The 26,813-nt window shown below is 50.6% G+C and overlaps 1 long non-coding RNA gene across 1 annotated transcript; it reads left to right on the top strand.

Moving 5' to 3' along the window:
* Positions 1–16,309: 16,309 nt before the first annotated feature.
* Positions 16,310–25,833, top strand: LOC138996463 (uncharacterized). The gene is made up of 3 exons (XR_011468764.1): positions 16,310–16,389; positions 16,686–16,732; positions 25,637–25,833. It is a non-coding gene; the product is annotated as an uncharacterized lncRNA (long non-coding RNA).
* The last annotated feature ends 980 nt before the right edge of the window (positions 25,834–26,813 follow it).

The following is a 26,813-nucleotide window of genomic DNA, read 5'->3' as shown; positions in this document are numbered from 1 at the left end:
CCATGTGTCCCCAGACCCCAGAGATGTCATGAGGTGGCAATGAGCCGACATGGAAGGATACGGCTGTGCACGTCCGGTTAACCTATCACGTCCTCTGGATGGTGTATGGGACGCCGAGGGGTTTCAACCAAGTAGTGTGCATGGCTCCGGACGAATTGACTGGAGGTTTTTAATTTGTTCAGGTAGGACCTGAGTCTACTCACTGTACCCCTGTGGGTTAGTGGATTACAATTCCATTCAAAGAAATAATTTAAGAAACAGATATATCTCTCTCTATCTCTACCTTGTCTGTGTCTGTCTCCGTCTCCATCTCCGTCTCTATCTCTATCTCTATCTCTATCTCTATCTCTATCTCTAACTCTATCTCTATCTATCTACCATCTATCTATCTATCTATCTATCTATCTACCATCTATCTCTATCAATCATCTAATTTTTTTTAAATGGCTGTGACCCTTTCGTCTGCCAGTGGCATCTTGTACTCACCTTAACCCTGAAATTTAACAATTTGTACTGAAATTGCTCCTTTGCCCATCTGTGCTCGCACTGCCCCCTGCAGTCAGGCTAGAAGCTGCCTGTGCGTGTTACTTCGACTTCTTCACTAAATGCACTGGGTAACCTGGTTAACAAGGCGCACACTTCAGGTGCGCATTCCTATCCGACGGCGCCCGCGCTGTGTGCGCTCACGCCCCAAGTCTAGTCCCCTTTCATCCCGGGTGTTTGACCCCCCCCCCCCCCTCCCGCACCTTCTCTCACCCTCTTCCCCTCTGGTAATCGCCGTTCTGTTTTCTGTATCTATGAGTTTTTTGTTTTGTTAGTTTGTTGCTTTTGAAAAAATCCTCACCAGAGGATATTTTTCCCATTAATTTTTAGAGACAATGGAAGGGAGGGCGAGAGACAGAGAGAAACATCGATGTGAGAGAGACAGACGCTTCGCACAGCTGTACCCGCACCTGCAGGAAATGGGGTCTTCACAGTCACGAACATCCACCCAGATCCCTGGGGCTGCTCAGGGGGCTGCTGGAGGGGGAGAGCACATGGGCCTCAGGTCTTCTGGGTGGCGTGTCCCCCGCACAGACAGGCAGAGCATTTGTGAGGGGTTCAGACCCAGGACCCAGCGGAGCCCAGGAACCTGCAGCACAAACCCGCTTCTCTGTCCTCATGGTGCCTCTGGGGGCAGTGCAGTGTGGGAAGATTCATGTCCTTCCTCAGGACGGCCTCCGGAGAGAGCTGAGCTGTGGGGCTCTGGGGCATGTCCGTATCATAATGGGTGAGAAAAGAAACAGATATATCTCTCTCTATCTCTACCTTGTCTGGGTCTGTCTCCGTCTCCATCTCCGTCTCTATCTCTATCTCTATCTATCTACCATCTATCATCTATCTATCTATCTATCTATCTATCTATCATCTATCTATCTATCATCTATCTATCTATCTATCTATCTATCTATCTATCTATCATCTATCTATCTATCTATCATCTATCTCTATCAATCATCTAATTTTTTTTAAATGGCTGTGACCCTTTCGTCCGCCTGTGGCATCTTGTACTCACCCCCCGAGTCTAGTTCCCTTTCATCCAGGGTGTTTGACCCCCCCCCCCCACCCCACTGCCCCCCCACCCCCCGGCACCCTTCTCTCACCCTCTTCCCCTCTGGTAATCGCCGTTCTGTTTTCTGTATCTATGAGTTTTTTGTTTTGTTAGTTTGTTGCTTTTGAAAAAATCCTCACCAGAGGATATTTTCCCCATTAATTTTTAGAGACAATGGAAGGAGGTGTGCATAGCCATGCCCATCGCTTTCCACCCGGACCCCTGCTTCCCACTGCAAAAAGAATCGGCAACGCGGCTGTTCGTGCTGCCACCATCGCTTCAATCCCGTTCGTCCTGTTTTCTCCCCTGGCTGGCATTCTCTAACGATGACTATTGTTTGTTTGTTTGTTTTGGCCAATCCTCACCCGAGGATACTGTCCCACTGACTTTTAGAGAGAGTGGGAGGGAGGGAGAGAGAGAAACATCGATGTGAGAGAGACATATCGATTGGTTGCCTTCTGCACACACCCTGGGGTGCCAGGAATAGAACCTGCAACCCAGGTGCACGCCCTAGACCAGGAATCGAACCTGAACCCTTCGGTGAGCGGACCGACACTAACGGTTTAGCACACAGGCCAGGGCCTTCCTCACATTTTTAAATGTTGTGGCATGTTTGAAGGAAGTTGTCTTGGGTCCCAAGGATCAGAATTATTTAAATATTTTGACTGACAACAACCAGAGGAATCTAGTGGTTACATTGGCTGCACCTCATTGAGACCAACAATCCTTTGATATATGTTAAATGATTTTTTGTATGTTTAGATGAAAACGTATATTCACATAATTGAATGTGACTGTACCCAAAAGGTTACATTCCATATGACAGACTCAAGATCTAGTAAAGAGTGCATTGGAGATCCAGGGTGAGTTGCTTAGTGCAGTTGAAGTTATTTCTGAATCTTGATCATATTGGTGTGTTCAGTTCATGAAAATTCTCTACTCTGTTGTGTTTTTTTAAATATGTGTGTTATATTTCAGTAGAAAATTTAAAGAGATAATTGCTTCATTCATTCTTTTTTATATTTAAGGCTGGATTTAAAAATATATATATTTTTATTGATTTCAGAGAGGAAGGGAGAGGGAGAGAGAGATAGAAACATCAATGATGAGAGAATCATTGATCAGCTGCCTCCTGCACGCCCCTACTGGGGATTGAGCCCACAACGGGGGCATGTGCCCTTGACTGGAATTGAACCCAGGACCTTTCAGTCTGCAGGTTGAAGCTCTAGCCACTGAGCCAAACCAGCCAGGGCAAGGCTGGATTTTATTAAGACACAAGAGGGTTAAATTTGACAAAATTTAGAGGTAGAAGATTGTTTTAAAGGTGGAAGATTTAGGGTGGCTAGAAATGGAAGAAGATAATTTTTCACAGCAACCTTGAAAAATTAATTTCATGGGGTTGCTATACTATTAATCACAATCACCTGTGTGAGCCCAATAATGAACAGCTTCATAGCTAAAGAGAAAAGATGAAAGGCTTGGAAGTCTTTTTCCTGTTAACCAATGAAGTGTTTCTCCATCGATCTTGTTAAAGGCAAGATCAACAAGCAGAGGCCAGTTGCATGAAAGTGAAAAGATACCAGTGCCCCCCGGGTGGACGCTTGGCACATTGTGTTGAGGCCTTGAAAATAAGAAACGAAACCAAATACCTCTCTCAGCAAATGTCCTTCCTGGAACCTTTTTATTTGCATGAATTCTCTGAAGCTTCGAACGGAAGGCAGGCGAGTGGGGCAGGAAGGCGGGAACTGGAGTCATGTTTGCCAGTGAAGACAGAGGGGAGAGCTCCTCCAGGGAGAGCCCAGCCAGAGCCCCCACTCAAGTATTGGCACCGAGTATTGATTTTGTAATGAGAATAGACGTAAATAAGGGTTTTTCTACAAAACACACCCACAGCCCCTAGAAGGCAGAGCGGTGGTGCACTGGGCCCTGGAGACACTCTAAGTCCTTCCTACTTGATCGGCATCTGCTCCTCAGGCCAGGCCCTTCGCTTTCTCAGGAATTGGAGGGGTGGGTGTTGCTCACCTATCAGTAATGCAGACTCTTGCATTGATGTTCTCTGTTGACACACTGGTCAACACTGTGTGTTTGAAGCTCTAGTGACTTGCATGTGGCCCACGACAGAGGCAAACCATCCTCAGTTAGCACAGCTAAATCGAGGTCTGTCAGCAGATGGGCCAGTCCACAAGGGTCATGTGAAGATACATGGCGCCTAACTCCAGCGACTACCAGCTAAACGTGGTGTGTGGCTTTATGCACAAATGTACAGGTGTTTTCTCATCCTTTAGAAAAGATGCATGAGTGATTGCAGGGCTGGTGCTCAGTCCCCTATTGACAGTAGCCCTCGGGATGCACAGCAGGCCCTGGAGGGGGATCCTGGAGATGCTGTAGGAATGTACTGCCTGGGACTTAGAGCTGTTTTGTCATGAGAGCTGCAGCTTAGGACAGGAGGCTCCTCTTTCTGCTGCCCCCCCCCCCCCCCCCCGCCCCTGTGAGGAGGCACAGCAGTGGGCGGGGCACCGGACCAGCTCCCGGCCTCTGGGCCATGGTTGTGTGAGAGTAGCCTTTAGGTTTCTGTCGGGTCCCTACCTGCAGTGGAGATGCTTTGGCTGCAGGAGACTTACGCTCCCCTCCACGGTGACCATGGCAATGGCTCTCAGCCTGGGCCTCCTGGCTACAGCCTCTCCTCCACCTCGGACTCGGGAGGGAGGATGGGGATGTTGTTGCTCGTCCCTCTGAGCAGTGGGTGTGATTCTTGGACGGTGCCGTGTGCAATCTGGCACCGTCTCCACGTTCAGAACTTACAAAGGGAGAGACTCACGGTGGGGGCTGGGGATGGTCTCCTAATGGGCTTTAGGAGGAGAGGTGGGCCACGCGCTCATCTCCCTCGGCAGCACCTTTCCCTCGGTCCTTTCTGTCTCCCTGGCCCTGATTCATACGCTCAGAGCATCCCGGTTTCATCACCGTATCCATAGGACACCTGCATTTGGGGAATGTTTCTAGATAGAGAGGAAGAGATAGAAGAAAGGAAATTGTACAAACAGTCTCTTGACATTGAGATGAGCTGAGATTAAGTATTTTATTCTTCCCTTGATTATGTTGTGTGTACACCTTTTGAGCAAAAACACAATTTAAAAAGGTACAGCTCTCCTCAGATTACACTAATAAATCAGCCGGCTTGCTATGAAGATGTGATATATTATGTTCTAGAGGAAGAAAAAGTCTATGATGAATTGGGGTCATCAATCTTACATATCCCTGTCCTTCTAATCTTGATGTTAAATTGAATCTATGTAAGTGCTGGGAATTTTTAATTTTTCTGAAATGTGTTTAGTTCGGCTTGTAGAGTAAGGGGGTTGCATTCTTTAAAGCTGGAGCAACTGTAGGTGCCAAGATGTTGCAGCTACACCTTCTTTTTATGCTACACCAATCTTGCTGACATGCAGAAACTCAAGGAATTTAAAGCAGTTATGAAGAGTCCAGCTGGAGTGGTTGAGCGTTGACCCATGAACCAGGAGGTCATGGTTTGATTTCTGATCAGGGCACATGCCTGGCTTGTGGGCTGGATCCCCAGTAGGGGATGTACAGGAGGCAGCCGATCAATGGTTCTCTCTCATCATTGATGTTTCTATCTCCCTCTCCCTTCCTCTCTGAAATCAACAAAAATATATTAAAAAAATAAAGTGTTGATGAACACCATTAACTCTGATGTAAGAAGAGCAAAATAAAGAAAACTTAGGTCAGTGGGATTTGAACACACACACACATTCATAGGTGCTCACACATTCACAAGCACAGATCTTCAAGAATACTCACAAAGCAACTAAAAGCATCATTTCCCTCCAGGGTTACCCATTTTGGCAGTATTAATACTCTCTCCTTCTCCCTTCCTATCTCTCTAAAATCAATAGAAACATATTTAAATAAATAAATTGGACTATATATAATTTTGTGCCATACTTTAAAAATAGTAAATGTCATGACCAGGCATTTCTTTAACATCTTATTATTGGTTAATTTGGTTGAAGAAATAAACAAGATGAAATAAAGTGAGATGATGGTTCAACTCATACAAAGCATCCACTGGCTAGTCACATTTTGTGGGAAGCAACCTTGGAGGCCTCCTGAGACTGACTGACTCCACAACGCTGGCCCGAGCCCCACCCACAGCCCCGCCCACAGCCATGTCCCCAGCCCCTGCCCCAGCCCCTGCTCCAAGAAATAAAACAAAAGGGGGGCAGGCTGGCCTTTCCCATTTCTGTCCTGCCTCCATGTCACAGGAGCCCTTGCCTCCTGTCCAGCGAGTAAGTGGCCAGTCTCTGTGATTGGTGGGTTCCATTATGACCCCGAGATGTTGGGAGAAGGAACAAATCATAGAAGCCACTCGATAATTCCAACGTTAGTGAGAATTTTATCTCCAGCCAGGGGGTGTCTGCAGAATGATTCATGGGCGGCCTGAACGAGGGGGGCCGACTCCAATTGCAGGAGGACAGAGAGAGGGCTTATGAGGCGCAGCCCACCTGTCCTCCAGGTCGCTGTTCACAGCGTGAGCTTGAGAGCCGTGGGCTCTGCTGTGTCACTCACCCGCCTCCCACGGGCAGAATCCCTTCGTGTAGGAAACTAGCTACCAGCTAGATTCTGGCAAGGCAGGCGGATGCACAAATCCACTGCAGCAGAGAATATATTAATGCAAACTGCTCTTAAAAACAAAGAAAATATATTTATTTCTGCAAATATAGGATCAGGTGCCCAATGCTAACAGGCCTTATGGAGCAAGGCAGCGTGTGGTGGTTTCTGGAACGCCTGTGGTCCCACCACCTCTTTTCATTTGGTCTGCGTGGCACCTCCTGTTCTAAGCTTACGCTGGGAACAGAAATGTCCCATTAAGCTCCGCAGGGGCCATTGTCCGCTGGGGCAGAGGAGCCGAGCAGATGTGGAGTCAGCCGCCAGACCCAGCGCTAGCTGCTCTGCTGAGCTGCACAGTCCGATTCTGCGGCTCCAACTGGGTTGGCAAGGTTGCATCAGGTGTACTTGGGCGACAGGCAAGGTTGCATCAGGTGTACTTGGGTGACAGGCAAGGTTGCATCAGGTGTACGTGGGCGACAGGCAAGGTTGCATCAGGTGTACTTGGGTGACAGGCAAGGTTGCATCAGGTGTACTTGGGCGACAGGCAAGGTTGCATCAGGTGTACTTGGGTGACAGGCAAGGTTGCATCAGGTGTACGTGGGCGACAGGGAAGCGTCTGAGTCAGTGCTGTGGTCACTGCAGGCCTCACCTCGCAAGGCCACCTCTGTGGGTCACGTGCCCAACAGGACCGATGGCTGCCCGGACACAAGTGCCACCCCTGCCCCTTCCCGAGCCCACAGCAAGCGCGGAGTTTGCTATTTTGAGGTTGTCCCAGCGACCCAGCAGTAGGGCTGCCTTTCACTGCCCACACATGGGTGTGAGGGAGGCCTGGCTGTTTTCGAATCTCGGCTCCGCGTTCTCTTCAAGCCCCGTCACTAGGACCAGGCAGCATGTTCTCCATTTGGAGGCTCCTCTAAGCCCCCCCCAAAGTCCGTGGTTCACGCAGACATCACTGTCCCAGTCAGCGTTGGGACACCCTGGGTCACGCCATGTGACTCTCTCCCTGCCTTCTGAGCTATGGGGTTATGCTGCTGCTTCGGTGCCCCACTGGGGGTCCAGAGCCGTGGTCGGCAAACTGAGGCTCGCGAGCCACATGCGGCTCTTTGGCCCCTTGAGTGTGGCTCTTCCTAAGCCTTAGGAGTACCTTATTAAGTTAATAACAATGTACCTACCTATATAGTTTAAGTTTAAAAAATTTGGCTCTCAAAAGAAATTTCAATTGTTGTACTGCTGATATTTGGCTTTGTTGACTAATGAGTTTGCCGACCGCTGTCCCAGAGCTTCCACCAGGCCCACAGTTCTGCCCGCCTGGTGTGGTCCTGCCCAGGCCAGCCATCTTCCTGCTCATCTGGGTCCTCAAGGCCTTGGTGCCGCCTCCCACTGGCAGGAGACGTCTCCTGTGACTGCAAGGCCGTTTCACCCCTCCCTGTAGGAGCCCATGGCACCCCTCTGGCACTGGACACACGAGGACTGGCTTGTTAGCTTTTCCTGAGTGTTTGCAAGACCTTTCAGGTGTGTTTCCATCACCTTCACCTTCAGACCGTGTTAGCAGGGCTTCCTCGGAGGAACTTGTGCTGCGTCTTGCAGCTGAGAGTGCACACGCTCACGGAGAAAGCAGAGAGGAGGCCTGGGGACTGGAGAAGAGGCAGGTCCAGGCTGTAAGCTGTCAGGACGGAGCACCAGCAAACACGCTGTGTGCGCATCATCTTAGCGATTTTATCTCCCAGCGCCGGGGACTGACGGACGGCTGCGCCTGCTCCATGCTGACGCTCTCCGCGGTGCAGTGAAGAAATGAAAAGGACTTTAACAGTAAATACAAATTCCCGCCCAAACAATCTTTCTCCTCAAGATGTTGCCTGGGAACTAGCAGACGTGACTGACAGGTAAGCCCGCACATCATCTCTCAGCAGCAACAGCAAGTCCAGGCCAGTTCAGGTCAGTCAGGTTTGTCTCATTTCTACAAGTGGCTGCTGCATCCGCTCAGGTGATAGAAGGGAAAACAAGACGTGGTCCTAGGGTTACAGGTGATGACACTGCGTGGCATTTCTTAGCAGGTGGGAATGTTTATAGAGAGATGTGGGCACAGATGTGCAAGTCGCCACTGGTTTCCTCATTTTCCAAGGAGGCGCTCACTCCCAGGAGAAAGGAGGGCGCTCAGGTGTGGCGGGTGGGCTCCGGTGGCCTGGACTCAGGTGAGACGTCGCCGCTCAAGCTGGGAGGCGCATCGAAAGCCAGGCCGCGGCTCTTTGGGCAGGTCATGCACAGAGGGCACGCGTGCATTACTGTCTGAACAGAGACACTTTCGGAAGCAAGGGGGCATCATTAATAATTAATAATCAATAACTAATAATGAAGCCGTGCAGCAGGAGGCATGAGTCTGGCAGTGTGGCTACCCTAGTCTCACAGAACGGACGGTCAACGTGAATGAGAGGGACTTAAGGACGAACTAAAACATCAGCAGACACCTGAGACCCTGAAACCTCTTCCGAATAAAATATCAAACCACAGCGTCCAGCGGTAGTTCTCTCCCCTCGCAGTCAGTGGGACAGTCTCACCAGAACATTCCACAGACTCCGGCCACCCCCTCTGCTCCCATCTGGAGGGATGGATATGTTTACTCACCTTTGGGAAATACAGGGCGGTACACTTTGGTGCTGTCTTTTCAGGGGACATTGAATTTGTAAGCAACGTGGAAGACTGGACGTATATCTAAGTAACTTCCCTATAGGCTATTTTAATACTATTGCATGTTATCATTTTTATAAAGCAGTACATACAGACTTATTGTAGATAACTTAACAGATATAAAAAGGATATACTACTACAAGAGAAAATCCAATCACCTGGAAACCCGTTACTGGACAGAAAACATGTTTTGTGTATTTTTACTTGTGTATTTCAGATGGTTGAGATTATTACGGATAAGCAATTTTCTTTCCCTTCAATGGTTCTGCCATATTCAATAATGATGACAGGTTATGGTTATGGATGCTAATATATGTCATATAACTTTACCCATGTGACAATCTGATGAGGTAGGTGATTCTATTAACCCATTTGCAGGTGAAGAAACTGAGAAACGAAGGGTTAAGTGCAAATCTCAGGGCTGGAATCTGGGTGCTCCCAGGACCCAGGCGCTAACCAATAGGCGGTGCCAGCCAGGATTTGGGTATGAAAACTGAAGCTGCTCTGAGTTCTTTTCAGTACGAAGGGGTTTAACAAGGGCCATGTGGCTTATGCAGCCTGCACACACCCCCTCTCACCCCCCCAGGGGAAGGCAGCGATGGGCAGGAAGGTCCCAGAGCGAGAAGCACAAATAGTGCGGAGGTGGCCTTGGGCTGAGCTCCGCTGCCCGCAGCACCCAGAGCTGCTGGCCAAACCCAGGGCAGCCACTGCGATGCCCGTCCACACGCCCGGAGCTTCTGCCACCCTTCGCTTCTCAGACCTCGCAGAGGGCCAGCCCCTGGGGATGTCCGAGCAGACACCTGCTGTCAACAGAATCCGAGGGAGAAGGCCCGAGCTTCCAGCGCTGCACACATCGTGAAGCGCACGGGTTATGAGACAAACACACTTTATCAATTTCCCCCACCACTGTGCATTTCAGTTAATTTCCTGACCTGCGGCCACAGAGTGGACAGTGGCAACTCAGACTTGGTGGCTCCTGTCCCACCTGTGTGCCTCTTAACCATGCCCCGTTCAGCTCCTGGGAGCTCAGAGCAGCTGAGCTCACAAAGTCCTCCCAGCTCCTGCCCCCTGCTGTGCTGACAAGCCACACAGCCACAAGGGGGCAGCATGTCCCTGTCACTGCGGCAGGGGCGGCCACCAGGGCCTCCAGGGCCCCTCTCCACCTGGGGCTTCTGATCCTGGCAGGCGAGGCCCGCAGGGTGACAGGGTGCGCCTCCAGGCCCTCTGTGCTGAGCCCAGCTGAGGCTCTCCCAGCGCGCAGGGCTCTGAGAACTGGGCAGAGCCGCCTGGCCTGTCTCATCCCTGGAGACAGCTCACTCCTCCAACCTCCATGGGGGACCCTCACTCCCTGGGGACTGAGCCATGGGCTGGGGTTGGAGCAGACACCCAGCTGCCTGTGCACCATCCCCCATCTCTGTCCCTCGGTGTCCCAGCCTGATGTCCCTGACGGAAGCTCTTTCCTCAGTGAAATTCAACTCATGCAAACGACACCAGTTACTGCAGACCCTGACTCAGTGGCCACACCCAGCGCGATGGTGGGAATGCTGCGCAGCGCTCTCTGTCGTCACTCTTTCCTTAGAGCACATTCTGAAAAATATAGAATGATTGTGTAAAAGAGAACGAACACTTGTGGTATACATTGGCACACTGCTTCTAAGGAATTCCTATTTATGCTTCAACCAGCCAGTGACGCTGCCTGCACTTGAGTCCCGGCTCAGCGCACTTTCTGCTGGATGGTAATTATGTCTGTCTGTCTGTCTGTCTATGTTGTCTGTATGTCTGTATCCATCCAGACACCCATCCATCTACCCGTTCATCCATCTGCCCTTCCCTCAGGCTGCTTTGCTCATCATATTAAAGTGAGTCATGGCCCAGTTCTCTCTGCATCTATGTCCTTGAGATTCCAAAACACCAAACCTTTCGAATGCCAGGAAAGTAACACTCCGAGTATTAGTGGAGCCGGCGGTAACTGTGACAGCTGTGACTAATGAGTGAATGCAGGGTGTTCTCCCTCAGGTGGTAGGTGTGCGTCGCCAAGGAGTATTAAACCAAAATACGGTGGTTTAAAGTAGAGAGATCCTTTTCTCTTTCTCATTCAACCAAACTGGGCATGGAGCAGGCCAGGCAGGTGTGGCATCCACTGACCCAGTCTTTCCGTCTCCGCTCCCCGGTGTGCATCCACATTCCGTGCAGCGGGGAGGAGAGAGGGGGCAGAAGTCATGTCCTCTCCAGACGACACTTTGCAGAAGTTGCCCACGTCACCTCCTGTCGCCCGTTGCCCAGAAGGTGGTCATGTAGCCCAACTCAGCTGCAAGGGGCGGGCAATGCAGTCTTCTTCCCACGTGATCACTTTCCAGCTAAAAACCAGGCGTTAAGTAAAGACCAGATACTTAGCAACAAACAGAAGTTCCTGTCACAGTCACGTAAGCGGTGATGTCTGTTCTTAAATGACTGGCAATTTACTCATTTCCTGGAATGCCCGCGTTCCTCCTTTACATAGAAACCATAATACTTTCGGTAAAAGCCTATTGTTTTCCCTTCTCTTAATTACAGTCTGTTTTTCTCTTTGACAGAGATTATAATTTTCAGAGATACTCCAGATTCATTTCGGACTTCAGACTTCGGACGGCTGTCACTTCTCATGCTTTGCTTCCTTCCTCAGCCCAGCCTGCCTGGCTGGCTATTAGCTGCTCTGAGAATAAACAGTCACCTGCAGCAGGCGAGTGATGAGCCTGGAAATTTGCTTCATATCCTTCCCTTGACAAAAGAGAAATGAAAGGGTATTAAAACATCAGGAAGCAAAGAAAGAAACTAAGAGGGAGGAAAGAAATTCAGCAGGTCTCTCAGTGAAGAGAGCCTCCATCACCCAAATTAAAAAACCTCATTGGATGCAAGGCTGGCGTGATATTCACAAAGCAGTAAATGTGATCCATCACATAAACAGATCGGGAGACAAAAATCACATGATCATATCAATTGATGCAGAAAAAGCATTCAACAAAATCCACACCCTTTAAAAAATAGGTCTTTATGGGATTTCAGAGAGAGAAAGGAGAGAGGAAGAGAGAGATAGAAACATCAAGGATGAGAGAGAATCATTCATTGACTGCTTCCTGCACGCCCCCTACTGGGGATTGAGCCTGAAACCTGGGCATGTGCTCTGACTGGGAATTGAAACATGACCTCCTGGTTCATGGGTCGACACTCAGTCACTGAGCCACACTGGCTGGACCCAACTCCCCTTTTTGATAAAAAACTCTCAGCAAAGTGGGAATAGAGGGAGCATACCTCAACATGATAAAGGCCATATATGACAAATCTAGGGCCAACATCACACTCAATGGGCAAAAACTAAAACCATTTCCCCTAAGAGCAAGAACAAGACAGAGATGTCTGCTTTCACCACTATTATTCAATATAGCACTGGAAGTCCTAGCCACAGTGATTAGACAAGGAGAAAAAATAAAAGGCATCCAAATTGGAAAGGAGGAAATAAAACTGTCATTATTCACAGAAGACATGATATTGTACATAGAAAACCCTAAAGACTCCACCAAAAAACTACTAGATTTAATAAATGAATTTGACAACAGGATACAAAATTAACACCCAGAAATTTATGGAATTTCATATACCAATAATGAACTCTCAGAAAGAGAAACTAAACAAATAATCCCATTTACCATTGCAATAAAAAAATGAAGATACCTAGGAATAAACTTAACCAAGGAGGTAAATAAACCTGTACTCGGAAAACTACAGGACATTGAAAAAAGAGATAGAGAAGATATAAACAAGTGGAAGAATATACTGCATTCATGAATTGGTAGAATCAACATCATTAAAATGACCTTACTACCCAAAGCAATCTATAAATTCAATGCAATCTTTATTAAAATACCAGTGGCATATTTCACAGACCTAGAACAAACTCTCCAAAAATTAATATGGAATAGAAAAAGACCGCGAATAGCCACAGCAATCTTGAGCAATAAGAACAAATTTGGAGGGGTCACAATGCCGAATATCAAGTTACACTACAAAACCACAGTAATAAAAACAGCCTGATATTGGCACAAGAATAGGCACATAGATCAATGGAACAGAACATAGAGCCCAGAAATCGACCCAAGCCATTACACTCAATTAATATTTGACAAAGGAGGCAAAGCATGCAATGGGGTCAATAAGTCTCTTCAATAAATGGTGTTGGGAAAATTGGAAAGATACATGCAAAACACTAAGACTAGAACACCAACTTACACCATACACAAGAATAAATGTAAGTCATGAATTCATAAAAATCTTAGAAGAAACATAGGCAGCAAAATCTCAGACATCTCACAAAGCAATATGTTTATGGATACATTTCCTATGACAAAGGAAACTAAGGAGAAAAACAAATGGGACTACATCACAATAAAAAGCTTCTCACAGCAAAAGAAACCATCAACAAAATGAAAAGGGAGCCCACTGTATGGGAGAATATGTTTGGCAATGATACATCTGATAAAGGGTTAATATCCAAAATATATAAGGAACTCACACAACTTAACCAAAGGAAGACAAACTATCCAATAAAAAAATAGGCAAAGGGCCTAAATAGACACTTCTCCAAAGTGGACATACAGATGGTCAAGAGACATATGAAAAAATGCTCCAAGCCACTATCATCAGAGAGATGCAAATTAAAACTACAATGAGCTATCACCTCAAACGTGTCAGAATGGCTATCATCAATAAATCGACTAACAATTGCTGTCAAGGATGTGGAGAAAAGGGAACCCTTGTACACGGCTGGTGGGAATGCAGACTGGTGCAGCCACTACCGAAACAGTATGGAGTTTCCTCAGAAAATTAAAAATGGAACTGCTGTTTGACCCAGTGATCCCACAGCTAGGAACATATCCTAAGAAACCCAAAAATACCAATCAGAGAGAATATATGCACCCCTATGTTTATAGCAGCACAATTTACGATAGCTGAGATCTGGAAACAGCCCAAGTGCCCATCAGTAGATGAGTGGATAAAAAGCTGTGGTACATTTACACCATGGAACACTAGGCAGCAGTAAAAGAGAAGGATTTCTTACCCTTTGAGACAGTGTGGAGAGACCTGGAGAGTGTCATGATAAGTGAAATAAGCCAGTCAGAGAAAGACAAGTATCACATGATCTCACTCCTATGTGGAATCTAATGAACAAAATAAACTGTGAATAAAATAGATCCAGAGACACAGAAGCATGGGACAGACTGTCAAATCTCAGAGAGAAGGTGGGGTGGGGTGTGGGGAGAGATTAACTGGGGAACTTATATGCATACATGCATAGCCCATGGACACAGACAATAGTGTGGTGAAGGCCTGGCAGGGGTTGGTGCGGGGTGGATGGTGTCGATGGGGAAAAAAGGGGAACATCTATCAACTTACAACAATAAAGATGCATTAACAAACAAACAAACCAAAAACCTCATTTGTACAGGCCACAAAGCTCTCAAGGAAAGATACACATCGGTAGACCCAGGACAACTTACAGAGTTCATTGTGGGACTGTGTATATCTTGTACAACTCATCAAATACACGTGGCCAGAAATTATGATACTGTAATTTCATAAATTCTTGGCCAGATAAGAATGGCCTGTAATACAGGTTTGTGGATCCATGTCCTTAAGCAAAGAATAAGCACTGGCTTGAGCAATGGATCCTGGAAGTCTGAGTCTCTGCTTATCATCCGTAACCACTTGGCAAATAGTCTTCCCGCTCCCCGATTGGTTGGCCCAAACTGCTCTATTTAAGTTGTGTCCACCTTTATATCTCATCTCAGCTTTCTCACCCCTCCCCTGACCTCACGGACATGCAGCGTGTATGCTACTGAGAATTGATGATGGACTTGAACTGCAGAGCGTTGACGTAATAGGTGGCAGAGAGAGCACTTGTACCCAGCCCTCAGACTTCCTGCTCCAGCTTCCAATGCTGACCTTTCAGGGATTCAAACTCGGAAATTCTTCTGAGGTCAGTTGATCTTGAAGGGACCCAACCTGAGTTGTTGCCACAGCCTTTAAGCCTCTGGTCATGACTGGTCTCCACCCACCCCTCTCGTTGGGTGTCTCACCATCTGACTATGAGATTCTTAAAGGTGTAAATTCAGTCACAGCACACCTGGATAGAGATTTAACCTATACCTCTTCCATCCAAGAATGTATAGATGCACAAGAAAACACATAAAAAACGAAGTGGACTGGATCTGATGAGTCCCAAAGCCGGGGCAAATGTGGGCTCGCCTGGCCACGGGGACTGAAGACATTCTGGGTGTAGCCTGTTAGATCTCTGGAAGCCCATGTCACCTCATTCAACCCGCACAATGGAGGACAGAGCAGGAACTGTCTTCTCCATTTCAGAGTTGAGGGAAGGTTAAGGGCTTGCCCAAGGTCGTACAGTCGGAGGGAACTGTAAATCGAGCTGAAAATAGAGGTGGAAACAGAGCTCAGGGCCCTGACTCTAGGCCAGTGCTCTTTCCACTCTGCTGCCTGCCCACGAGAGACCACGTCCAAGGCCCAGGAAATGCCGCGCAGCAGGCGGCAGTGACTATTCCAGGTCCCAGTCGGGTGGATGTGTGGATGCCACTGCCATCCCGGATATGGAATCTTTTTTTTTTTTAGGCTCATGCCATTCCAACTGGCATCCAAGATGCATAGCTGAAGATTAAATGTTCAGAACGGGATTAGTCCTTTGATTTCTTGACACCTGCCCACAGAATTCCATCCCGCCTCCATCCCCAGGACCAAGGCCCGCTTGCCAAGTTTCTAAAATGTTCTTCCAGAGATGCCCTCTTCCTCGCCACTCGCCAGGAGTGAATGCCCTCCTACACGTTGGGAAGGAGAAAATTCCTTTCTGTCCGCAGCTCAAGTCGCCAAGAAAAAATTGCTTTGCCCTTTCCTTCCCCCTGCCCTGGGTGACCAAACTGTACAGTCTGCCCGGGACTTTGCCAGCGGAACGTCCCGTGTCCTCCCTTTAATCCAGAACAAGAGGAGGTTGGTGACAGGCCCTGGCCCGACGCTGTTTCAGCTCGAACCCTGCTCCTCCATCCCTCTGTTTCGGACTCAGTTTTGCCAGGCTGCCTGGCTGCCACAGGCGGCATCTGATTAGAAAGTAGCAGCCCCATGAGGTAGCCCGAGGAGAGGGGAGGGGGCTTGGTGGCTCAGGAGCGGTGGTTTCCAAAGGGGTCCCCTCTTCCTCCTTGGGGGGTGAATCCGACCCCGCTGTCTAGTCTAACCAGGCAGATGGTGGGTGAGCTGGGCTGGGCTCCCTGTGTGGGACTGGGGGCTGGGGGCAGGAGAGCAGGGCAGAGGCCTTGGGAGCTGAGGGGGGACCGGGAGGTGGCGCTCACTCTCCCAGCAGGAAATCCGCACTGTCCCCTTGCCCGGGGCAATTCCTCCGGCCTCTGGGAGTAACAGAGAACATTCAGCACAAACCGGTTCGTCCTGGCAAAAAGGTCTGTGACTTTGGCCGATTTCCTGCGGCCCTGGGCTGAGGGGTACAGGTGCTGGGAAGCCACTCTCCCAGGAGGAGTCCTGTTTCCTGAGGGAGGGGAGCTCTCCCTAATCCCCCGCACCCTCCCACCCCCTTAGATGGGCACCTCTTAGCCGCGCCCCAGGCACTGCTGCTGGTGGTTGTTTCAGGCGTGACTATCTGGCAGCTCGGGTGGTGGGGGGTGGGGGGTGGGGGTGGGGGGTGAGAGGTGGGGTTGGGGGGCTGTCTGGTAGCATTTCGGGTTTGCTGTCTCCCCAGGAGCTCGGATAGCCAAGAGGATGACCAAACCGCATGCTGGAGCTTATGTAAGCGCCGCAGCTGTGCAGGCGGATGGGCGGGGGGGGGGGGGGGGGGGGGGGGGGGGGGGGGTGTTGGGGCGGGGAGAGGATGGCAGCACCGCAGTGCGGATCCCTGCGTGGAGCCCTGTGGGGGGCAGAGCGGCGGTGGGCGGGGACTGAGCCCGCGTGGGGGGGGGAGCCCTGTGGGGGGCAGAGCGGCGGTTCGCGGGGACTGAACTAGGGCTTTGCGGTGCGGTGTGCAGGGAGGGTGTGCAGGGCGCAGAGCCCCGATTTGGGGGTGTCAGGGGCGGGGCGGGGGGTGGGGAAGCGGCCCTGTTGGGACTGTTTGTGGCGATGGGTGGGCGTGTGCAGCCTGGAGGGAGGGAGGGAGGAGGCAAAAGCCAGGGGGCTGCCTGGCCGCGGAGGAGCTAAAGCCTCAGCCCCGCCGTCCAGGAGGGAGCGTCCTCCGAGGCCTCCCCGCCAGCTTCTCCCTTCCTGTGCTCTCCTCCCTCCCGGGCTCCCGGAGCAGGGCCCCCCTGAGCAGCGCCCCAGGCGGCAGTCAGCTGGCTGCCCCCTCACATTTATCTGAGCCTGTTCTGCACGGGGAGGGGCTGGGCCCTCGGGCATCCTGCAGCCTCTGGGTCTAGTGGGATGAGAGAAACGGGACAAGGGCCCAGATGCGCAAAACCGGGAACCTGGGGCCGAACCCCCTGAGGGAGCGCAGATGGCCCCGTCCCGCTGCTTTTCTGCCGCGGAGGCCCGGGTGGGGTTGTTGGCCACCCCAGGTGTGATACCGCTTCTGTCCAACGCTGGCCCAACGCCACGAGCTCCTCCCTGCTCGCTCTGGTGGAGAAAACTGGCCTCGGCACCAGGCAGCCTGGGCACAGACGCTGGCACTGCCCTTTGCTTGCTTTGTGCTACTAGGCAAGTGACGTCACTCACCGCCAGTTTTCTCATCTGTGAAATGGGCTTAAATAACAAATAGTGAGGAATTCTGAAGTTAGACGGCCTGGGTGCGAACACAGAACCACCATGATTATCAGTGTGATCGCAGGTGAGTGCTGGACCTTCTGGTGCCTGTGTTTCCTCATCTGGAAAATGGGCATATTAACAGCACTTACCTCCCAGGCTCTCTGTGAGGCCTAAATGTGGTAATGTGAGCGCAGAGCTTACAGCAGGGGCCAGCATAGAGTAAGTGTGGTCGCCATAACAATGTCATCACGTTTGCTGAGAGCTGTAAACTATACAGCCTAGCGAAAGCACCCGGAAAATAAGTGTGAATACACGTGACTATCCCCTTCCTTTACCTAAAATGAGTTAGGAAACATCAACAGCCCTTCCGTATTAACACCCTGTAAGTCTACTGTGCTAGTTAATTTTTCTTCTTTAGCTGCTTTCCTTTTAAGAAGATGGAAACCAAAGTTGATACAGAGAATGAATATTAATATGATATAATAGCTCTCAACATTAAACAAAATAGTTATGCTAAAGTGCAATTTTTGAAAAGGTAAAACTCATGACTCACATACAAATGCAGCGTGAATAAATTTCAAACATTTTATTTAACCCATGAATTAATTAGGGAATGAGTAAGATGCCAAAATCTGTTTAAAGGATAATTTGAAGAACACACACACAGACAAAATCAGGAATGCTGAAATGAATTCATAATAAATGCTAGAGGCCTGGTGCACAAAATTCATGCATGGGTAGGGTCCCTAGGCCTGGCTGGTGATCAGGGCGATCAGGTTCCCTGCCTCCCCACCTCCCCGCCTCCCCCGCTTCTCCACCTCCTCCTTCCCTTGCTCCCTCAGTGCCCCACCGCTGCCTCTGATCACCCGCCATGTTCTGCACTACTCCCTGATGGTCAGTGCATGTTACAGCAGGTGATCAAACTCTCGTTCTCCTGGTCGAACTCTCAAAGGGACACTTTGCATATTAGCTTTTTATATAGAGAGAAGGTAAAACAGCCTGGCAAGCATAGCTCAGTGGTTAAGCATAGACCTATGGACCAAGTCAAGGCACATGCCTGGGTTGTATGCTTGAGCCTCAGTAGGGGGAGTGCAGGAGGCAGCCAATCAATGATGTTTCTATCTCTCTCTCTCCCTTCCTCTCTGAAGTAAATAAAAATATTTTTTAAAAATAAATAAATATGAACCTGATTGGTAGTCTACGGTGCCATAGAGTATAATATTTGGTTAACTTTCCCATAGGCTTGAAACCCATCAGCTGTGCTGCCCAGAATTCCTGTGCCCCTCTGTAGACAGTCATGTGCTTTGTGATTTTTCTGTGCCTGCGGGAATGTCGGACTGAAGATCCACGCCCATAGAACCTTGCAATTCCCAGAGAGGATGCTGGCTGTGCCAGGCCTTCACGAAATAGCACCCAGGAAAGTCCCCAAAAAGTGAAGATAAATGTAGACATAAAATGCCTTTTATGTAGGAAAGAAGGGAGATTTATTTGTGAAAGGCACTCTCACTTGTCAGGTGAACCTCCTGCAGCTCTGCCTGGCCCCACCCCAGATATGCCCCCAGCACCTTGATCAGCCCTCATCCCTTCCCCCTGGTGGGCCCTGCCCCTGATCACCCCCCCATCACCCCAATAGGGGGTGGGGCTGGGCCGGCTGGACCCCACCTGTGCACGAATTCATGCACTGGGCCTCTAGTATTAATAATAATAATAAAAGACTCCTTGGAGGGTTTTCCCAGGAACTCGATGCTGAGTTTGCCTATAGGTCCTAGCAGGGAGTCGGCTGTGTTTCTCCTGGTAGGGGAGCCCCTAGGTTATAGTCCCTTTGACTGTGCCCCTGAGTGCGGAGCAAGAGGGCACTTAACAGCCAGTGGCCGACTCTGACTCTCCCTCGCCTCCTTTATTGGCAGTGAGACCAGCCAGCTGCTCAGGCAGCGCTGGGAGAGAGCGGGTGAGAGAAATGGCCATGGAGGGTCCTCAGCTTGTGACGGGGTGACATGGGAAAACCACCATGGAGCTCCTCTGGCTCCTCCTGATTTGGGGGAGCTATGGGGGGGGGAGTGAAGGAAAACCATGGCATCAATCAAATAGAATTTATTCGTGGGCAGGCAAGGAGATGCTCTCCTTACTCAGGCCACACAATTCAGTCTAATAGTGACAGTGATTCTGGGTTCAGAGCCTGTTTCCAGTTGTCGTTACCCAAAGACAGAGTCCCAGGGCCCAGGAGCGCTCTCTACCCTGCTGGGCAGAGGCGGGGCCAGCGATCCTGCCTCCCCCTTCACCCCAACCGAACAAGATGGGCAGCTACTTGGCTTCCCCCAAAGTGCACGAGGCCACGGGATCTGTCGCCAGAAAGGGCGCTCGGGGCAGCAGGGTTGGCAGCATCAGAGATCCACTCTCTCTCTGACCTTCAGGTTAAGTCATTAGCGCTTCTCATCTGACAAAGGAAGCCGATCTGGGGCGGCATGGACCGAATTAGAAACAGCCCCCCAGGAGGTCCGAGCTCAGCCAGGACTGAGGACCGGAGCTCACCAGTGACAGCAAACTAATCAGATGGAGGCAGACAGACGCCTCCCCATCTGCATATTTTAAAATAGAAAAATGACTCTCAGCAAACCCCTCTGCTAGATGTATCAGCCGAGGATGAAATTTCCAGGGCACTCCTCCCCGGGCAGGAATAATGCATTAACCGTGGCCGAAGCAGGGCTGTTTCCACCCAGTCCCAGGAGAGCCCCCAGCGTGTCTCCCCCCACACACCCCCCCACCCCCGCCTATGCTGCTAAATTTAGCTCCTCCAGCCAGTGCACAGTCTATATTTAGCACCTAACAGTCAGGGCGCAGAGTGCATGTCCTCAAGCCATCAGTCATCTCTCTATCCAAGTGATGCTGAGAAAAATCCTTCCCAAACACCGGGCTCGAACGCCACCAGGGCTGGGAGCCATTTGAGGAATGGGCCACAGGGGTGTCCCTCTCCGGGTGTGAGGAGGGCCTCGGAGGCCAGGCATGGAGCCAGGAGCCAGTGCAGCCACAGAGCAGGAGGGGGCGGGGGCGGGGGGAGGAAGGACAAGCAGGGCTCTCTCTGTCCCACTGAAATCGCAAGGACTGGGTCTTCAGGCCTAGCTTAGATGTCACTTTTTATTTATTATTAAATCTTTATTGTTCAGATTACATTTGTTCCTCTTTTTTCCCCCCATAACTCCCCTCCTCCCAGTTCCCGCCCCACCCTCCGCCCTCACTCCCCACCCACTGTCCTCATCCATAGGTGCACGATTTTTGTCCAGTCTCTTCCCGCATCTCCCATTCCCCTTTCCCCCCCAAGAATAGTCAGTCCATTCCCTTTCTATGTCCATGATTCATTATAATCACCAGTTCATTCTGTACATCAGATTATTTATTCACTTGATTCTTAGATTCACTTGTTGATAGATGCATGTTTGTTGTGCACAATTTGTATCTTTACCTTTTTCTTCTTCCTCTTCTTAAAGGATACCTTTCAGCATTTCGTATAATACTGGTTTAGTGGTGATGAACTCCTTTAGCTTTTCCTTATCTGTGAAGCTCTTTATCTGGCCTTCACTTCTGAATGATAGCTTTGCTGGATAAAGTAATCTTGGTTGTAGGTTCTTGGTATTCATCACTTTGAATATTTCTTGCCATTCCCTTCTGGCCTGCAAAGTTTCTGTTGAGAAATCAGTTGACAGTCGTATGGGTATTCCCTTGTAGGTAATTGAGTCTCTTTCTCTTGCTGCTTTTAAGATTCTCTCTTTGTCTTTTGCTCTTGGCATTTTAATGATGATGTGTCTTGGTGTGGTCCTCTTTGGATTCCTTTTGTTTGGGGTTCTCTGCGCTTCTTGGACCTGTAAGTCCATTTCTTTCACCAGGTGGGGGAAGTTTTCTGCCATTATTTCTTCAAATAGGTTTTCAATATCTTGCTGTCTCTCATCTTCTGGCACCCCTATAATTCTGATATTTGTACGCTTGAAGCTGTCCCAGAGGCTCCATACACTATCTTCATATTTTCGGATTCTTTTTTCATTTTGCTTTTCCGGTTGGGTGTTTTTTGCTTCTTCGCATTTTAAATCTTTGACTTGATTCTTGCACTCCTCTGGTCTGCTATTGGGTGTCTGTATAATATTCTTTATTTCAGTCCGTGTATGCTTAATTTCTAGTTGGTTCTTTATCATAGCATCGAGGGTCTCATTAGTTTTCGTGAGGCTCTCATCAAGTTTATTGGCAGCTTCTACCACATTATTGCAAGCCCTCAAAATTGCGTTTTTTAGCTCTATATCCTCCATTTCTGTCATGTTTTTTTTTTGTCTCCGCATTTTTTATGCTTTCTTGGTGCACCCCCTTGTGGTCTTTGTGCGCAGTCTTGTTCTAGTTAAGCCTTGATTGTTGTAGTTAATACTAGAGGGATTTGACCACCAGGCCGACTGGCTGTGAGAATCAGCTGTGTCTGCTGCGGGAAAACTTCTGTCCTCTGGAGAGGTGCTAATCTAGCCTTTGCCTGAGGCTATCTGGCAAATGGCTCTGCACAGGGCTTGGGCGGGGCGGGTCGCACGGGATCAATAGGGCGGGCGGAGGGAGCAGTTATGGCTGCTCTCAGTCCCGTTCCCAGAGGCTCTGCTTCTCAGAACCCCAGCAATGGCTGCAAATCTCAGAGAGAAAGCTGCCCTCACGTTCCAACTGATGCCAGACAATCCCGCTTCTCCCTTTTGAGTCTGAGTCCCTAGAGACTCGCCCAGATCTGGAGCTCAGAGTCTGAGACTCCCTCCTGATTGAAAACGACAACCGCGGCCTCAGCCACCAGCCCGCTTTGCGCGCACACCACCGCACCTTTATATTTTCCACACTGCGCCTCCTCTGAGCCTCGGTATGCTGTTGTCTTTCCTTCTAGTTGAAGAGTCTCTCCTCAGCCAGCCTTCCTGTGGTTCTGGGTGATGTCTGTTCCGTCTTTTAGTTGTATTTTTGAAGTGGTTGTTTGCGGCAGCAAACTCCGGTGTTTACCTATGCCGCCATCTTGGTCTCTCGTCTAGATGTCACTTCTTGATGGGAACTTGCCTGAGACCCCCCAAGTGGACTGGGAGCCCTCCACCAGGGTAGCCTTTCCTCGGCCACACTCCACAGCAGCTGCCCCTCCAAACCAGAGAGTGTGGGGCTGGGGCCTTGTTGACGTGCAGGTTGCCATTCGGTACACCTGGGGCCTCAGAGCCCACCTTCCCAGCAAGCTCCGGGGCAAGACTTTGGTAGGGCAGCAGGGGGGCTGCTCCGGCAGGGCCATGGCTGAGGCAGGTGGAGACGGCAGCAGGCTGACCTGCTGGGAACTAATCCAGACACTGAGCTTGAAATTCATGGTAAAGGCATCATAGGAGGAGTGTTGGGGAGGGAGGAAAGTGGCTAGTCTTCATTTACACCCCCCTTCTCGATTGGAGGCTGATGAAAATGTACCCAGTGAGGGAGAGACCCCAGTACATGGAGAGGAGGCTTGTCCCTGGCTCTCAGTTTGCACCCCGGCTGCTCCCGCTCCCCCATGGGGAGCCTTTCATTCATCAGAACAAGCCACAAGCAGGGACACCTCAGACCACAGCAGGGGCCGGAGTGGAGGGACCTGGGATCATCCTATTCCTGAAGGGCAGCCCATGAGATGGACGGGCAACTGCTGCCCACAGGGACGTGGGGAGAGGCCTCCGATACTAACAACGAAAGTGGCGAAAGACAAAATACAGCAGACAATTCAGATGATTTCATTCCGCTGTTGCAATGGGAGAGGGCTCCCCAGTGAGGAGCATCTCAAAGGAGAGGAGGGGCCTGGCGTGTCTGCATGTCACACGGGAGGATTCCGGTCAACACCACGCCTCCACGCTGGCCACGCACAGGAAGCCCAGGCCCCCCAAGGCCCCTGCAGGTGGGAGACAGCGGGTTTGGCGCTGAGTGACAGGAGAAGCGCTGAGTCCCGGAGCAGCCCACCGGGCCTGCAGGTTAGAAGATCGCTCTCCCAGCAGAGCGCAGACCACAGTGCACGGGGAAGGAAGCAGTTCGTGAGGCAGGAAAGCCATACGATGGTGGGCACCGGGCAGCAAGGGAGCAGGGTGTGGCTGGTCTGGCTAGAACCGGGGAGAGGGGGTGACAAGACATGTTTCCAGGAGGGAGGAGAGGGGAAGAGCAGTCAGGGTTACACTGGGTTTGGCCTCAGCACCGGCAGAAGGCCCTTACCATTTACCGAGATGGGAAAGGCCCAGCCGGCGTGGGGACAGGATGGGCCATGATAAATGTGAAAGGCCTATTCAAAACCCAGGTGGAGTCTGAACTGGCAGTTGTACTTGTAAGGCTGGTGTTCAGAGGACAGAGTGGGTCAGAGACATAAGCTGGGGAACCTGCATAGACGCGTTTCATTTGTGACGGGAGGAGGTGGGAAGGAGCAGGTACGTCTGGAGGCATCCGAAGGCTGAGCCCCGTCCTGGGGACACGAGGTGGCAGGAATGTGAGTAGGAACCAACAATGGACATTGACAGAGCCGTCAGCGAAGGAGGAAAGAACCAGAAACAAATGCAGGAGGGAAGCCATGAGCCCCAGGTCAGGTGCTGCTGTAGGTCACGTGGGACCATGTGTGGGACTGAACCCGGGTTTGGCCCCGTGGGGGTGGGGGAGGGGAAGACCTCAGCTAGAGCGACTTTAAGGCGAGGCACAGTGGGATGGAGAGTCTGGTTCAGCGAGGCCCCCGCACAGACGGCTCCGTGGACGCTGCTCCGGAGGGACCAGGAGACGGGCCGTTGCTGAGGCAGCGCGGGCTGAAGGCGGCTCACCGAGGTGCACACAGCACGTGGTGTGTGCGGCTCACCGAGGTGCACACAGCACGTGGTGTGCGGATAGGAAACCTCGTGATGGAGGAGAGAGACGAAGCATTGGAGGGAGCCGATCCTTGGGGAGGGCCCGGGGAGGGCCCAGAGTGGGCTCCGGGCTGACCTGGCTGGGACCACGGAGCGTCCACGCGTCCTAGAGGCGCTCAGGCCACTTGTGTGGAGCTGCCTGGAGAGGCGGGGGCGCCCGTGGAAGCTCTTTCCCGGCGGCTTCTAACTTCCACGGCGAAGAAGAAGCCGTGTCAGCTGAGAATGAGCGGAGCGGGAGGTGTGCGGTGGAGGGAGAGGTGTGAGGCTGTAGTTCTGGCGAGAGGAAGACCTAATGAACGAGGCACAGGCCGGGCAGGCACTGCCAGGGCCTCGGGCTCCTCGGGAGGAAAGGCTGCCATCATCGCTCCCCTCCGGTCTCCTTCTTCCTGCCGCACACAAAGCCCCTGCAGCTCTTGGCTGGAGCTCTGCACTCAGGCGGGTCGGAGGGGAGCTGGGACTGCAGACTGCTCCCCTGGACACGCCTGCTCTTCCTGCCGGTCCGTGGCGTTCATCGAGCCGGGCTTGGACTGCGCCGAATTGTCAGAACCCAAAGCTGTGCTGGGCCAGCCGGGCAGCGGTTCCAGCCCTCCAGCCAGTGCCCTCTACCCCGGAGGGGATGGGCCGTGGGACCCTTAGCCAGCGAGCCGGGTCTGCATGCAGGGGCATCCATGCACCCGGGGACGTAATAGACCAGTGGATGCATTTGGAGCTTTTCTTAAAGGGAAGAGGGTGTCAGAGAAGGAGGCAGCTGAGGATGGAGGGAAGTTTGGATGTGATTTAAGTAAAATAGGCTTCAGATAAAATGTTCTCCCCCATAAAAACCCCATCACCAAACAGATGCGCTAGGAGGTCAGCCTTCAGCCTGGATTGGTAGGTGTGTAAGTCTTCATCCTTGCAAGCTGGGAAAAATAAGAGTAATGATAGTTCAGCAAATATCCAACACAGTGTCTGGCAGATAGGAGAGCTCAATACACATTCGGAAACAGTGATACTGATAAATTACTATTGTTATTTTATCAATTACACCTTGGCTGAGGCTTACCTGCTTCTTGTTTTTTGTGTGTCTTTTTTTTAGACTGTAAAGGAACTTCTATTTGCCCTGGCCAGTGTTGCTCAGTGGATAGAGCATGGGCCTGCAGACGGAAGGGTCCTGGGTTCAATTCTGATCAAGGGCACATGCCCCGGTTGTGGGCTCAATCCCCAGTAGGGGGCGTGCAGGAGGCAGCCAATCAAGGATTCTCTTTCATCATTGATGTTTCTCTCTCTCCCCCTCTCTTCTTCTCTGAAATCAATAAAAATATATTAAAAAACCAACAAACTTCTTTTACATAAACATCAAAAGCCAATAGATTGATTAGTGTGGTTCTTAAACGGGAGTGATGTCCGTGTCTGTGCAACACTTCACACCTGGACGAGACGGTGATGTCAGGCCGAGACCCTTTGCCAGCCTGGGCACTTAGCTAAGCTCACTTTTCTGATGCGTGAAATAGAGAAGCTCACACCTACCCACCATTGAGATAATATACATTAAGGAAATCAATGTATGCGATGTAACATAGTAGGACTGGGTGCACAGTGTGGATCCAACAGTGACAGCTGTGATATTAGAAATGTTGGTGCATCCCCGAGTAGGAAAACCCTTCTTCTTCCCCATGGACAGAAGTCATTTTTACTCTTCAGGACTGTCTAACAACTGTCTATAGACTTAATTAGAGCAGGCGAGTGCCCGGTAAAGGCAGGCAAAAATGGAGCCCACTCCTACGCCAGGGATACAGTAGCAGGTTACAAAAATGTACACTGAAGCTCTGGATGGGCGGCTCAGCTGGTTAGAGCATCGTCCCAATTATGCCACAGTTATGGCTTCAATCCCAGGACAGGGCACATACATGATGCACCGAATGAATGCAGAATGGGTGGAACAGTAAATCGATCTCTCTCTCTCTCTCTCTCTCTCTCTCTTCCTCTTTCATCAATAATAAAAAAATACACTTAAAACTCGGACACACATTAGCCACCAGATCTCCAGTTACTGAAAGAGCCTCAGATTTGGATAGGAAAGTGACTGACAGGAAGTTGGCCAGAAGGGTCCCTCTCAGACACTGAAGCCACTGCCGGCCTCTTCTCTGCCTTCTTGGGGCTCATGTTCTCACTCAGAATCAGGGACTGGAGCTGTAACACAGGCAGCGTGCGTGATGGAAAGCAAGGGAGAGTCAAACCCTGGGTTTATCCCTCACTGGCTCGGCGATTTGCAG

This window comes from Myotis yumanensis, unplaced genomic scaffold (genome assembly GCF_028538775.1).
Source record: "Myotis yumanensis isolate MYYU_CA2020_CCGP unplaced genomic scaffold, mMyoYum1.0.hap1 SCAF_17, whole genome shotgun sequence".
Classification (NCBI taxonomy): Eukaryota; Metazoa; Chordata; class Mammalia; order Chiroptera; family Vespertilionidae; genus Myotis; species Myotis yumanensis.
The sequence above is the reverse complement of the archived record's forward strand: the minus strand, read 5'-3'. Positions and strand labels throughout refer to the sequence as shown.